Here is a 12,108-nt window from a genome sequence, read left to right on the forward strand (position 1 = left end):
CCTTGCCTCTGTATCCAAGTGATCTTGTATCCTTGTCCCAGTGTCCTTACCTCTTTGTCCCAGTGTTCTTCTCTCCTCGTCCCACAGTCCTTGTCTCCCTATGTTATTGTGCGTGCCTCCTTTTCCCAGTGTCAGCATCCCTACCTTTTTTTCCTATTGTCCTTAACTCCTTGCCTCAATAGCTTTGTCTTACTGTCCCAGCCCCAATGTAAGTGTAATGTCTCCCTGTCTTCTTAATTGTCCCAGTGTCCTTGTCTCCTATTCCCAGTGCCCTTTTCTTTGTGTCCAAGTGTCAGTGTCCATGCCTCCTTGTCTCGGCGTCCTTGTCTCCTTATCCCAGTGTCCTTGTCTCCGTGTCATGTCCTTGTCTCCTGGCCCCCATGTGCTTGTCTCATTGTTCCAGTTTATATGTCTCCTTCCCTCTTGTCCCTGCCTTCTTCTTCCAGTGTTTCTGCTTCCATGTGTCAGTGTCATTGCCTCTGTATCCCAGTGATCTTGTATCCTTGTCCCAGTGACCTTACCTTCTTGTCCTAGTGTTCTTGCCTCCTTGTCCCACTATCTTTGTCTCCTTATCTTAATGGCCTTGCCTGCTTGTCCGTGTGTCACTGTCCCTGTCTCCTTTTCTTAGTGTCCTTCTCGTCTCAATGACTTTGTCTCACTGTCGCTGCCCCAGTGTCAGTGTCATGTCTCCCTGTCTTCCTCTTTATTGTCCCAATGTCCTTGTCTCCTTGTTGTGTCCTTTTTTACTACTCCCATGTCCTTGTCTCCTTGTCATGACATTGTCTCCTTGTTCCAATTTCCCTGCCTCCCTGTCCCAGTGCCCTTGACTCCTTGTCCTAATGTCTTTGTCTTACTGTCCTTTGTCCCAGTGTCCTTGCCTCCTTTTCCCAGTGTGCTTGTCTCATTGTCCAAGTGTCCATGTCTCCTTGCCCAAGTGTCTTTGTCTCCTTATGGAAATGTCTCTGTCTCTTTGTCCCACTGTTCCTTGTTTCATCACCCCAGCGTCCTTGTCACTTTGTTCCAGTGGCCTTGTTTCCTTGCCCCAGTGTCCTCACCTCCTTGTCCCAGTGTGCTTGTGTCCTTATCCCAGTGCCCTTGTCTCCTTATGCCAATGTCTCTGCCTCCTTGTCCCACTGGTCCTTGTTTTATTATCCCAGTGTCCTTGTCACTTTTTTCCAGTGTCCTTGCTTCCTTGTCCCAGAGTCCTTGCCACTTTGTCCCAGTGTCCTGGTCCCTGTGTCCTTCTTTCCTTGTCCCAGTATCCTTGTCTCCTTGTTGTGTCCTTTTTTCCTTGTCCCATGTCCTTGTCTCCTTGCCATGTCCTTGTCTCCTTGCCCCAGTGTCCTTGTCTACTTATCCCAATCTACTTGTCTCCTTATTCCAATGTCTCTGCCTCCTTGTCACACGGTTCCTTGTTTCATTATCCCAGTGTACTTGTCACTTTGTCCTAGTGTCTTTGTCTCCTTGTCTCCTTGTCATGTCCTTGTCTCCTGGCCCCCATGTGCTTGTCTCATTGTTCCAGCGTCTATGTCTCCTTGTCTCTTGTCCCTGCCTTCTTCTTCCAGTGTTTCTGCTTCCACGTGTCAGTGTCCTTGCCTCTGTATCCCAGTGATCTTGTATCCTTGTGCCAGTGCCCTTACCTCCTTGTCCCACAGTCCTTGTCTCCCTTTGTTGGTGTCCTTGCCTCCCTATGTTAGTGTCCTTGCCTCATTTTCCCAGTGTCAGTGTCTTTTCCTAGTGTCCATAACTCCTTGCCTCAATGTCTTCGTCTTACTGTCCCTGCTCCAATGTTATGTCATGTCTCCCTGCCTTCTTCACAACTGTCCCAATGCTCTTGTCACCTTTCCCCAGGATCTTCATCTCCTTGTCCCAGTGTCCGTGCCTCCTTGCCCCAGTGTCCTTGCCTCCTTGTCCCAGTGTCCTAGGCTCCTATACCCAGTGCCCTTTTCCTTGTGTCCCAGTGTCAGTGTCCGTGCCTCCTTGTCCCAGTGTCCTTGCCTCCTTGTCCCAGTGTCCTAGCCTCCTATACCCAGTGCCCTTTTCCTTGTGTCCCAGTGTCAGTGTCCGTGCCTCCTTGTCCCAGAGTCCTTGCCTCCTTGTCCCAGTGTCCTTGCCTCCTTGTCCCAGTGTCCTTGCCTCCTTGTCCCAGTGTCCTTTTCTCCTATACCCAGTGCCTTTTTCCTTGTGTCCCAGTGTCAGTGTCCATGCCTCCTTGTCCTGGTGTCCTTTTCTCCTATTGCCAGTGCCCTTTTCTTTGTGTCCCAGTGTCAGTGTCCGTGCCTCCTTGTCCCTGTGTCCTTGTCTCCTTGACGCAGTGTCTTTGCCGCCTTGTCACAGTATAATTTTCTCCTTGTCCCAGTGTCAGTATCATTGTCTCCTTCTCTCAGTGCCCTTGCCTCCTTGTCCCAGTGTTCTTGTCTTACTGTCCCTTCCCCAGTCTCTGTTTCATGTCTGACAGTCCTCTTCTTCACTGTCCCAGTACTCTGGTCACCTTTTCCCAGTATCTTCATCTCCTTGCCCCACTGTCCTTGTCTTTTCCCCCAGTGTGATTGTCTCCCTGTCCACTGTGCCTGCCTTCTTCTCCCAGTGTCTTTGCCTCCATGAGTCATTGTAAGTGTCCTTACCTCATAGTCCCAGTGTTCTTGCCTCCTTGTCCCACAGTCCTTGTCTCCTTATTTTAATGTCCTTGCCTCCTTGTCCCAGTATAAGAGTCCCTGCCTCCCTTTCTTAGTGTCCATGATTCCTTGTCCCAATGTCTTTTGTCGTACTGTCCCTGCCCCAGTGTCTGTGTCATGTCTCCTTGTCTTGTTCTTCAATGTCCCACTGTCACATGTTCTTTTTTCCTTGTCCCATTGTCCTTGACTCCTTGTCCTAGTGTCCTTTTGTCCTTGTCCCATTGTCAGTGTCTTTGTCGCCTTGACCCAGTGTCCTTGTCTCCTTGACCCAGTATCCTTACCTCCTTGCCCCAGTGTCATTCCCTCCTTATCCCAGTGTCCTTGTCTTCTTATGCCAATGTCTCTGCCTCCTTGTCCCACTGTTCCTTGTTTTATTATCTCAGTGTCCTTGTCACTTTGTCCCAGTGTCCCTGCTTCCTTGTCCCAGAGTCCTTGCCACGTTGTCCCAGTGTCCTTATCTCATTGTCCAGGTGTCCTTGTTGTGTCCTTTTCTCCTTGTCCCAGTGTCCATACCTCCTGGTCCTTGTGTCCTTGCTTCCTTGTACCAGTATCCTTGTCTTCTTGTTGTGTCCTTTTTTCCTTGTCCCATGTCCTTGTCTCCTTGCCAGGTCCTTATCTCCTTGCCCCGGTGTCCTTGTCTCCTTATCGCAATGTCCTTGTCTCCTTATCCCAATGTCTCTGCCTCCTTGTCCCACTGTTCCTTGTCATTATCCCTGTGTCCTTGTCACTTTGTCCTAGTGTCCTTGTGTCCTTGTGTCCTTGTCCCAGTGTCCTTGTCTCCTATCCCAGTGTCCTTGTCTCCTTATCATGTCATTGTCTCCTCCTGGCCCCCATGTGATTGTCTCATTGTTCCAGTGTCTATGTCTCCTTGTCTCTTGTCCCTGCCTTCTTCTTCCTGTGTTTCTGCTACCACGTGTCAGTGTCCTTGCCTCTGTATCCAAGTGATCTTGTATCCTTGTCCCAGTGTCCTTACCTCTTTGTCCCAGTGTTCTTCTCTCCTTGTCCCACAGTCCTTGTCTCCCTATGTTATTGTGCGTGCCTCCTTTTCCCAGTGTCAGCATCCCTACCTTTTTTTCCTATTGTCCTTAACTCCTTGCCTCAATAGCTTTGTCTTACTGTCCCAGCCCCAATTTAAGTGTAATGTCTCCCTGTCTTCTTCATTGTCCCAGTGTCCTTGTCTCCCATTCCCAGTGCCCTTTTCTTTGTGTCCCAGTGTCAGTGTCCGTGCCTCCTTGTCTCGGCGTCCTTGTCTCCTTATCCCAGTGTCCTTGTCTCCGTGTCATGTCCTTGTCTCCTGGCCCCCATGTGCTTGTCCCATTGTTCCAGTTTATATGTCTCCTTCCCTCTTGTCCCTGCCTTCTTCTTCCAGTGTTTCTGCTTCCATGTGTCAGTGTCATTGCCTCTGTATCCCAGTGATCTTGTATCCTTATCCCAGTGACCTTACCTCCTTGTCCTAGTGTTCTTGCCTCCTTGTCCCACTATCTTTGTCTCCTTATCTTAATGGCCTTGCCTGCTTGTCCGTGTGTCACTGTCCCTGTCTCCTTTTCTTAGTGTCCTTCTCGTCTCAATGACTTTGTCTCACTGTCGCTGCCCCAGTGTCAGTGTCATGTCTCCCTGTCTTCCTCTTTATTGTCCCAATGTCCTTGTCTCCTTGTTGTGTCCTTTTTTACTACTCCCATGTCCTTGTCTCCTTGTCTTGACATTTTCTCCTTGTTCCAATTTCCCTGCCTCCCTGTCCCAGTGCCCTTGACTCCTTGTCCTAATGTCTTTGTCTTACTGTCCTTTGTCCCAGTGTCCTTGCCTCCTTTTCCCAGTGTGCTTGTCTCATTGTCCAAGTGTCCATGTCTCCTTGCCCAAGTGTCTTTGTCTCCTTATGGAAATGTCTCTGTCTCTTTGTCCCACTGTTCCTTGTTTCATCACCCCAGCGTCCTTGTCACTTTGTTCCAGTGGCCTTGTTTCCTTGCCCCAGTGTCCTCACCTCCTTGTCCCAGTGTGCTTGTGTCCTTATCCCAGTGCCCTTGTCTCCTTATGCCAATGTCTCTGCCTCCTTGTCCCACTGGTCCTTGTTTTATTATCCCAGTGTCCTTGTCACTTTTTTCCAGTGTCCTTGCTTCCTTGTCCCAGAGTCCTTGCCACTTTGTCCCAGTGTCCTGGTCCCTGTGTCCTTCTTTCCTTGTCCCAGTATCCTTGTCTCCTTGTTGTGTCCTTTTTTCCTTGTCCCATGTCCTTGTCTCCTTGCCATGTCCTTGTCTCCTTGCCCCAGTGTCCTTGTCTACTTATCCCAATCTACTTGTCTCCTTATTCCAATGTCTCTGCCTCCTTGTCACACGGTTCCTTGTTTCATTATCCCAGTGTACTTGTCACTTTGTCCTAGTGTCTTTGTCTCCTTGTCTCCTTGTCATGTCCTTGTCTCCTGGCCCCCATGTGCTTGTCTCATTGTTCCAACGTCTATGTCTCCTTGTCTCTTGTCCCTGCCTTCTTCTTCCAGTGTTTCTGCTTCCACGTGTCAGTGTCCTTGCCTCTGTATCCCAGTGATCTTGTATCCTTGTGCCAGTGCCCTTACCTCCTTGTCCCACAGTCCTTGTCTCCCTTTGTTGGTGTCCTTGCCTCCCTATGTTAGTGTCCTTGCCTCATTTTCCCAGTGTCAGTGTCTTTTCCTAGTGTCCATAACTCCTTGCCTCAATGTCTTCGTCTTACTGTCCCTGCTCCAATGTTATGTCATGTCTCCCTGCCTTCTTCACAACTGTCCCAATGCTCTTGTCACCTTTCCCCAGGATCTTCATCTCCTTGTCCCAGTGTCCGTGCCTCCTTGCCCCAGTGTCCTTGCCTCCTTGTCCCAGTGTCCTAGCCTCCTATACCCAGTGCCCTTTTCCTTGTGTCCCAGTGTCAGTGTCCGTGCCTCCTTGTCCCAGTGTCCTTGCCTCCTTGTCCCAGTGTCCTAGCCTCCTATACCCAGTGCCCTTTTCCTTGTGTCCCAGTGTCAGTGTCCGTGCCTCCTTGTCCCAGAGTCCTTGCCTCCTTGTCCCAGTGTCCTTGCCTCCTTGTCCCAGTGTCCTTGCCTCCTTGTCCCAGTGTCCTTTTCTCCTATACCCAGTGCCTTTTTCCTTGTGTCCCAGTGTCAGTGTCCATGCCTCCTTGTCCTGGTGTCCTTTTCTCCTATTGCCAGTGCCCTTTTCTTTGTGTCCCAGTGTCAGTGTCCGTGCCTCCTTGTCCCTGTGTCCTTGTCTCCTTGACTCAGTGTCTTTGCCGCCTTGTCACAGTATAATTTTCTCCTTGTCCCAGTGTCAGTATCATTGTCTCCTTCTCTCAGTGCCCTTGCCTCCTTGTCCCAGTGTTCTTGTCTTACTGTCCCTTCCCCAGTCTCTGTTTCATGTCTGACAGTCCTCTTCTTCACTGTCCCAGTACTCTGGTCACCTTTTCCCAGTATCTTCATCTCCTTGCCCCACTGTCCTTGTCTTTTCCCCCAGTGTGATTGTCTCCCTGTCCACTGTGCCTGCCTTCTTCTCCCAGTGTCTTTGCCTCCATGAGTCATTGTAAGTGTCCTTACCTCATAGTCCCAGTGTTCTTGCCTCCTTGTCCCACAGTCCTTGTCTCCTTATTTTAATGTCCTTGCCTCCTTGTCCCAGTATAAGAGTCCCTGCCTCCCTTTCTTAGTGTCCATGATTCCTTGTCCCAATGTCTTTTGTCGTACTGTCCCTGCCCCAGTGTCTGTGTCATGTCTCCTTGTCTTGTTCTTCAATGTCCCACTGTCACATGTTCTTTTTTCCTTGTCCCATTGTCCTTGACTCCTTGTCCTAGTGTCCTTTTGTCCTTGTCCCATTGTCAGTGTCTTTGTCGCCTTGACCCAGTGTCCTTGTCTCCTTGACCCAGTATCCTTACCTCCTTGCCCCAGTGTCATTCCCTCCTTATCCCAGTGTCCTTGTCTTCTTATGCCAATGTCTCTGCCTCCTTGTCCCACTGTTCCTTGTTTTATTATCTCAGTGTCCTTGTCACTTTGTCCCAGTGTCCCTGCTTCCTTGTCCCAGAGTCCTTGCCACGTTGTCCCAGTGTCCTTATCTCATTGTCCAGGTGTCCTTGTTGTGTCCTTTTCTCCTTGTCCCAGTGTCCATACCTCCTGGTCCTTGTGTCCTTGCTTCCTTGTACCAGTATCCTTGTCTTCTTGTTGTGTCCTTTTTTCCTTGTCCCATGTCCTTGTCTCCTTGCCAGGTCCTTATCTCCTTGCCCCGGTGTCCTTGTCTCCTTATCGCAATGTCCTTGTCTCCTTATCCCAATGTCTCTGCCTCCTTGTCCCACTGTTCCTTGTCATTATCCCTGTGTCCTTGTCACTTTGTCCTAGTGTCCTTGTGTCCTTGTGTCCTTGTCCCAGTGTCCTTGTCTCCTATCCCAGTGTCCTTGTCTCCTTATCATGTCATTGTCTCCTCCTGGCCCCCATGTGATTGTCTCATTGTTCCAGTGTCTATGTCTCCTTGTCTCTTGTCCCTGCCTTCTTCTTCCTGTGTTTCTGCTACCACGTGTCAGTGTCCTTGCCTCTGTATCCAAGTGATCTTGTATCCTTGTCCCAGTGTCCTTACCTCTTTGTCCCAGTGTTCTTCTCTCCTTGTCCCACAGTCCTTGTCTCCCTATGTTATTGTGCGTGCCTCCTTTTCCCAGTGTCAGCATCCCTACCTTTTTTTCCTATTGTCCTTAACTCCTTGCCTCAATAGCTTTGTCTTACTGTCCCAGCCCCAATTTAAGTGTAATGTCTCCCTGTCTTCTTCATTGTCCCAGTGTCCTTGTCTCCCATTCCCAGTGCCCTTTTCTTTGTGTCCCAGTGTCAGTGTCCGTGCCTCCTTGTCTCGGCGTCCTTGTCTCCTTATCCCAGTGTCCTTGTCTCCGTGTCATGTCCTTGTCTCCTGGCCCCCATGTGCTTGTCCCATTGTTCCAGTTTATATGTCTCCTTCCCTCTTGTCCCTGCCTTCTTCTTCCAGTGTTTCTGCTTCCATGTGTCAGTGTCATTGCCTCTGTATCCCAGTGATCTTGTATCCTTATCCCAGTGACCTTACCTCCTTGTCCTAGTGTTCTTGCCTCCTTGTCCCACTATCTTTGTCTCCTTATCTTAATGGCCTTGCCTGCTTGTCCGTGTGTCACTGTCCCTGTCTCCTTTTCTTAGTGTCCTTCTCGTCTCAATGACTTTGTCTCACTGTCGCTGCCCCAGTGTCAGTGTCATGTCTCCCTGTCTTCCTCTTTATTGTCCCAATGTCCTTGTCTCCTTGTTGTGTCCTTTTTTACTACTCCCATGTCCTTGTCTCCTTGTCTTGACATTTTCTCCTTGTTCCAATTTCCCTGCCTCCCTGTCCCAGTGCCCTTGACTCCTTGTCCTAATGTCTTTGTCTTACTGTCCTTTGTCCCAGTGTCCTTGTCTCCTTATCCAGGTGTCCTTGTTGTGTCCTTTTCTCCTTGTCCCAGTGTCCATGCCTCCTGGTCCTTGTGTCCTTGCTTCCTTGTCCCAGTATCCTTGTCTTCTTGTTGTGTCCTTTTTTCCTTGTCCCATGTCCTTGTCTCCTTGCCAGGTCCTTATCTCCTTGCCCCAGTGTCCTTGTCTCCTTATCGCAATGTCCTTGTCTCCTTATCCCAATGTCTCTGCCTCCTTGTCCCACTGTTCCTTGTTTCATTATCCCTGTGTCCTTGTCACTTTGTCCTAGTGTCCTTGTGACCTTGTGTCCTTGTCCCAGTGTCCTTGTCTCCTATCCCAGTGTCCTTGTCTCCTTATCATGTCATTGTCTCCTCCTGGCCCCCATGTGCTTGTCTCATTGTTCCAGTGTCTATGTCTCCTTCAGCCAGATTCATCAATGTCCAATTCTGCGATTTTTAAATTGCGAGAAAATGTGAATCGCAATTTAGAAATCGCAGAACGGCATTCATGAAGTTTTGCGATTTATAAATGCGATTCGCAAGCGGCCGCAATCGCCGATTGCTAGAAGCCAGAAATCGGTAAAAAATTGCAGATTCCGCAGATACCCCTGTTGAAATTGCAATTTCGCAATTACCGATATCGCAAATAGCGATCTCGCTAACTGCGAGATCGCAAAAACGGGAAGTCGCATCCTGAGCACAGTGATGATATCACAACCAGGAAGTAGGCAGCTCCCACCCTCATTCAGCAGTGAGAGGCTGAAGTACAGGCAGCAGTTGCAGAGCTCCCCTCCAGCATTCCCACAGGACTACAGCAGGAGACACCACAGTGGCAAGCATGGCACAGGATGCAGCAGGAGCATCCACCAGTGGGAGAAAGCGCAAAATAAAGTTTTCTGAGCAGGAGCTCGAACACCTAATTGAAGGAGTTTCCAAGGATCACAACCGCCTATTTGGCAGTAACTCCCGAAGGGTACCAGAGGCGGACAAAAGGCGCATATGGCTGCGCATCCGCAACAAAGTGACCGCCGTGGGGGTGACCCAGTGCTCGGTGGACGAGCTGAAAAAGCGCTGGTATGACTTAAGAGGGCGGGCAAAAGAAAAGATTGCTGAGAGGCTGGGGGAGCAATTAGCGACACGTGGAGGGGAGGCCACTGTCCCACCGAACACCCCACTGGAGGACCAAGTGGAGGAGACCATCAACCCACAGGCCTGCGTGGGTGTGACCCAGCTTGACTCCTCCCGACACACCCAAGACACACCGGGTAAGTGCCATGCGACTGCAACCCCCTGTCCCCTAACATCGTCCATGACTCCAGTGCATCCCATAACAAACCCCAATCATGCAGCCAAAGTACAGCTCCATAGCGCAATTGCATTGTGGGACATGTAGTCTGCCCACAATTACCATCCTGTACCTTAGAGCCTGACATGTCCAGTGAGAGTCAATCCTGCAGCGAGACAGGGAATGGTAGACTACATGCATGTAGCAAGCCTAACTGTGTACGGAACATGTCACTAATCAACGTCCACTTCACATCACAGGTTGCGCTGATGTCCCCAGCACAGACTGCGAGGCCCTGGTGATTGAGGAGAACACGGAGGACACGGAGGGGAATACACATCATACCCCACAGCCCGGACCATCAGGGCAAGCTGCCACAACAGCGGTCATCCCACCACCCGCCCCTGTGGCCCGTGCCACCCCCGTGACAACAGGTGTGCTGTAGCACCACGCAGCACACAGCCACCAGTGGGGCCTGCACCACCAGCAGCAGGTCGCCAACAAACCTGAAGTCCTGCGGCTGTGAGGAGCCAGACGAGCGGTCTGGTAAGGGAGCCGCGCACCAACACATCCCGCGCTGGCAGGGGCAGAATTGTGCGAGCCGGTGGGCTCTCTATTGAGCGCAGGATGCTGAGTGTGCACCAGACCCAGGCCCGACATCTAGCCGCCATCCACCTCCAACTGGACAAGACGGCACATAATGTGGCACATATGACAGCAGCTGTGGAGGCCAACACTCAGGCATTGTCCAGGCAGCGGAATGTCAATCGCCGCAGACACCGCCAACTATTGACCCGCCTGTCTGCGTACACACGGTCAAATCACATTATTGGGAACGCCACCTCCCAGCTCTCGCGACGCTCCCTGGCCATGCAGGTCCAAATGGTGCAGTGCTGCCAGGACGTCGCAACAGCCCTGGAGAACATAGCAACAGCCATGCAGGGCATGCAGGCCACTGGCCATGGCCAGGCGGGGGGGGGGGGCAGACGACAACAGTGAGGCAACATCAAGCCACAGCAGCCAGTCCATACCACCAGTCGTAGCACCCCGCCGCAGCAGCAGGCCCTCTGCTGCCGCACTGCAGAATCTGGAGGAGGACGCTGAGAGGAGGTCAGGGGCAACTACCCGGAGACGCCACTGAACTGTTGTGCATTACAATGAGGCCACATGCTGACGCAACAAGCATGCCATACAGACTAACCTGGACATATGACGCAATATGTCAATCTTTTCACACTTTTCAGAATGCCATGTTTATTGTGCAGTAACAGTAACTAAAATTCTGAATAACGTAAAGTGCCTCATGTCATTATTAATGTTGTCATGCATGAGTTGAGTAATGGGTGTGGGGAGTGGGTGCCCTAGAAATAGTTCATGCAGATTTGGTTGCGGCGCCAGTGTCCTTCTGCTGGATTCTCCCCGCGTGCATGACGCACATGTGCAGGTGGCCGATTGTCCCCTTCTGACTCACTGCCAGAGATGTCAACAGGGATCCTGCGCTTGGTAGCAATGTTGTGAAGGATGGCACACACGGCAACGATGCGGCAGCAGACCTCAGGATCGTATTTCATGGCCCCACCTGTCTTGTGCAGTATGCGGAACCTGCTTTTCAACAGGCCAAATGTCCTCTCAATACAGTTCCTTGTGCGAATGTGTGATGCATTAAATCGCCGTTGTTGTGGAGTTGCAGGGTTGAGGTATGGGGTGAGGAGGTACTCACGGAGAACATAGCCGCTGTCACCTGTATGTAAGGAGCAGAGAGTGAGTGCCTGTTCTGCGCAGCTACATAATCACAACGTACACATTTGGGGCATGTGTACTTACCCAGTAGGTGTCCTTCCCCATAGTCTCCCCTGGCCAGTCGTGTGTGGATGCCGCTGTGCCTGAAGATGAAGGAGTCATGTGTGCTCCCTGGGTACTGTGCCACAATGTCTGTGATTATTGTTTTGGCATTGCACACCATTTGGATGTTGAGGGAGTGGTAGCATTTCCGGTTGCGGTACATATACTCCGTCTCAGCAGGTGGGCAAATATGGACGTGCGTACAGTCCATACATCCAATGACGTGTGGGAATTGAGCTACATTGTAAAATTGCAGCTTGGTCTCATTGAGGTCCTGTTTATCTGGTGGGGAATGATATATAGTGGTGTAGCCGGGTCAGCATTGCCTCCAGGAAACTCCTTAGGCAGCGGGACATGGTGGGCTGGGAAACCCCCCCTGCAACTGCGGCCATCCCCTGGAAGCTCCCGGAGGCCAGGAGGTGCAGGCAGCACAATACCTGCACATGTGTGGGCACGGCATTGGTCCTCCTTGTAGGGTGCTGCATCAGGGGGTCTAGGTCCCGGATGAGCTTGATTATCATGGCCCCACGCAGGCGGTACTTGGCATAGATTTGCTCCCTGGTTTGGCCCAGAAGGGTGACATGCTGGCGGAATATCCGCTCCTGTATCCTCCGTCTGTTGCGTACAGCTCGCTGCAGCCTAGGCCGCCTCACCAGCATGTAAAGTCCAGGCATTGTGGGAATCACCAGGCTCCAGCTGCATGTCCTTAAATGTGTTTGATCAGCCCTGCACCTGTTGGGAGTGACCTAACTGTTTTTTGAATATTTTTTTTTCAGTACTGGTTACCACCTGATTTGAGTTCTTCCTAAATTGCGCATCGCAAATAGCGATTTTCACGTTTTTCGCTTTTAGCGATTTTTCATGAATGGCTTTTTTGCGAATTCGCTATTAAATTCGCAGAATCTATGGTTCCTC

This window comes from Lissotriton helveticus, chromosome 4_2 (genome assembly GCF_964261635.1).
Source record: "Lissotriton helveticus chromosome 4_2, aLisHel1.1, whole genome shotgun sequence".
In the NCBI taxonomy this organism is placed as follows: domain Eukaryota; kingdom Metazoa; phylum Chordata; class Amphibia; order Caudata; family Salamandridae; genus Lissotriton; species Lissotriton helveticus.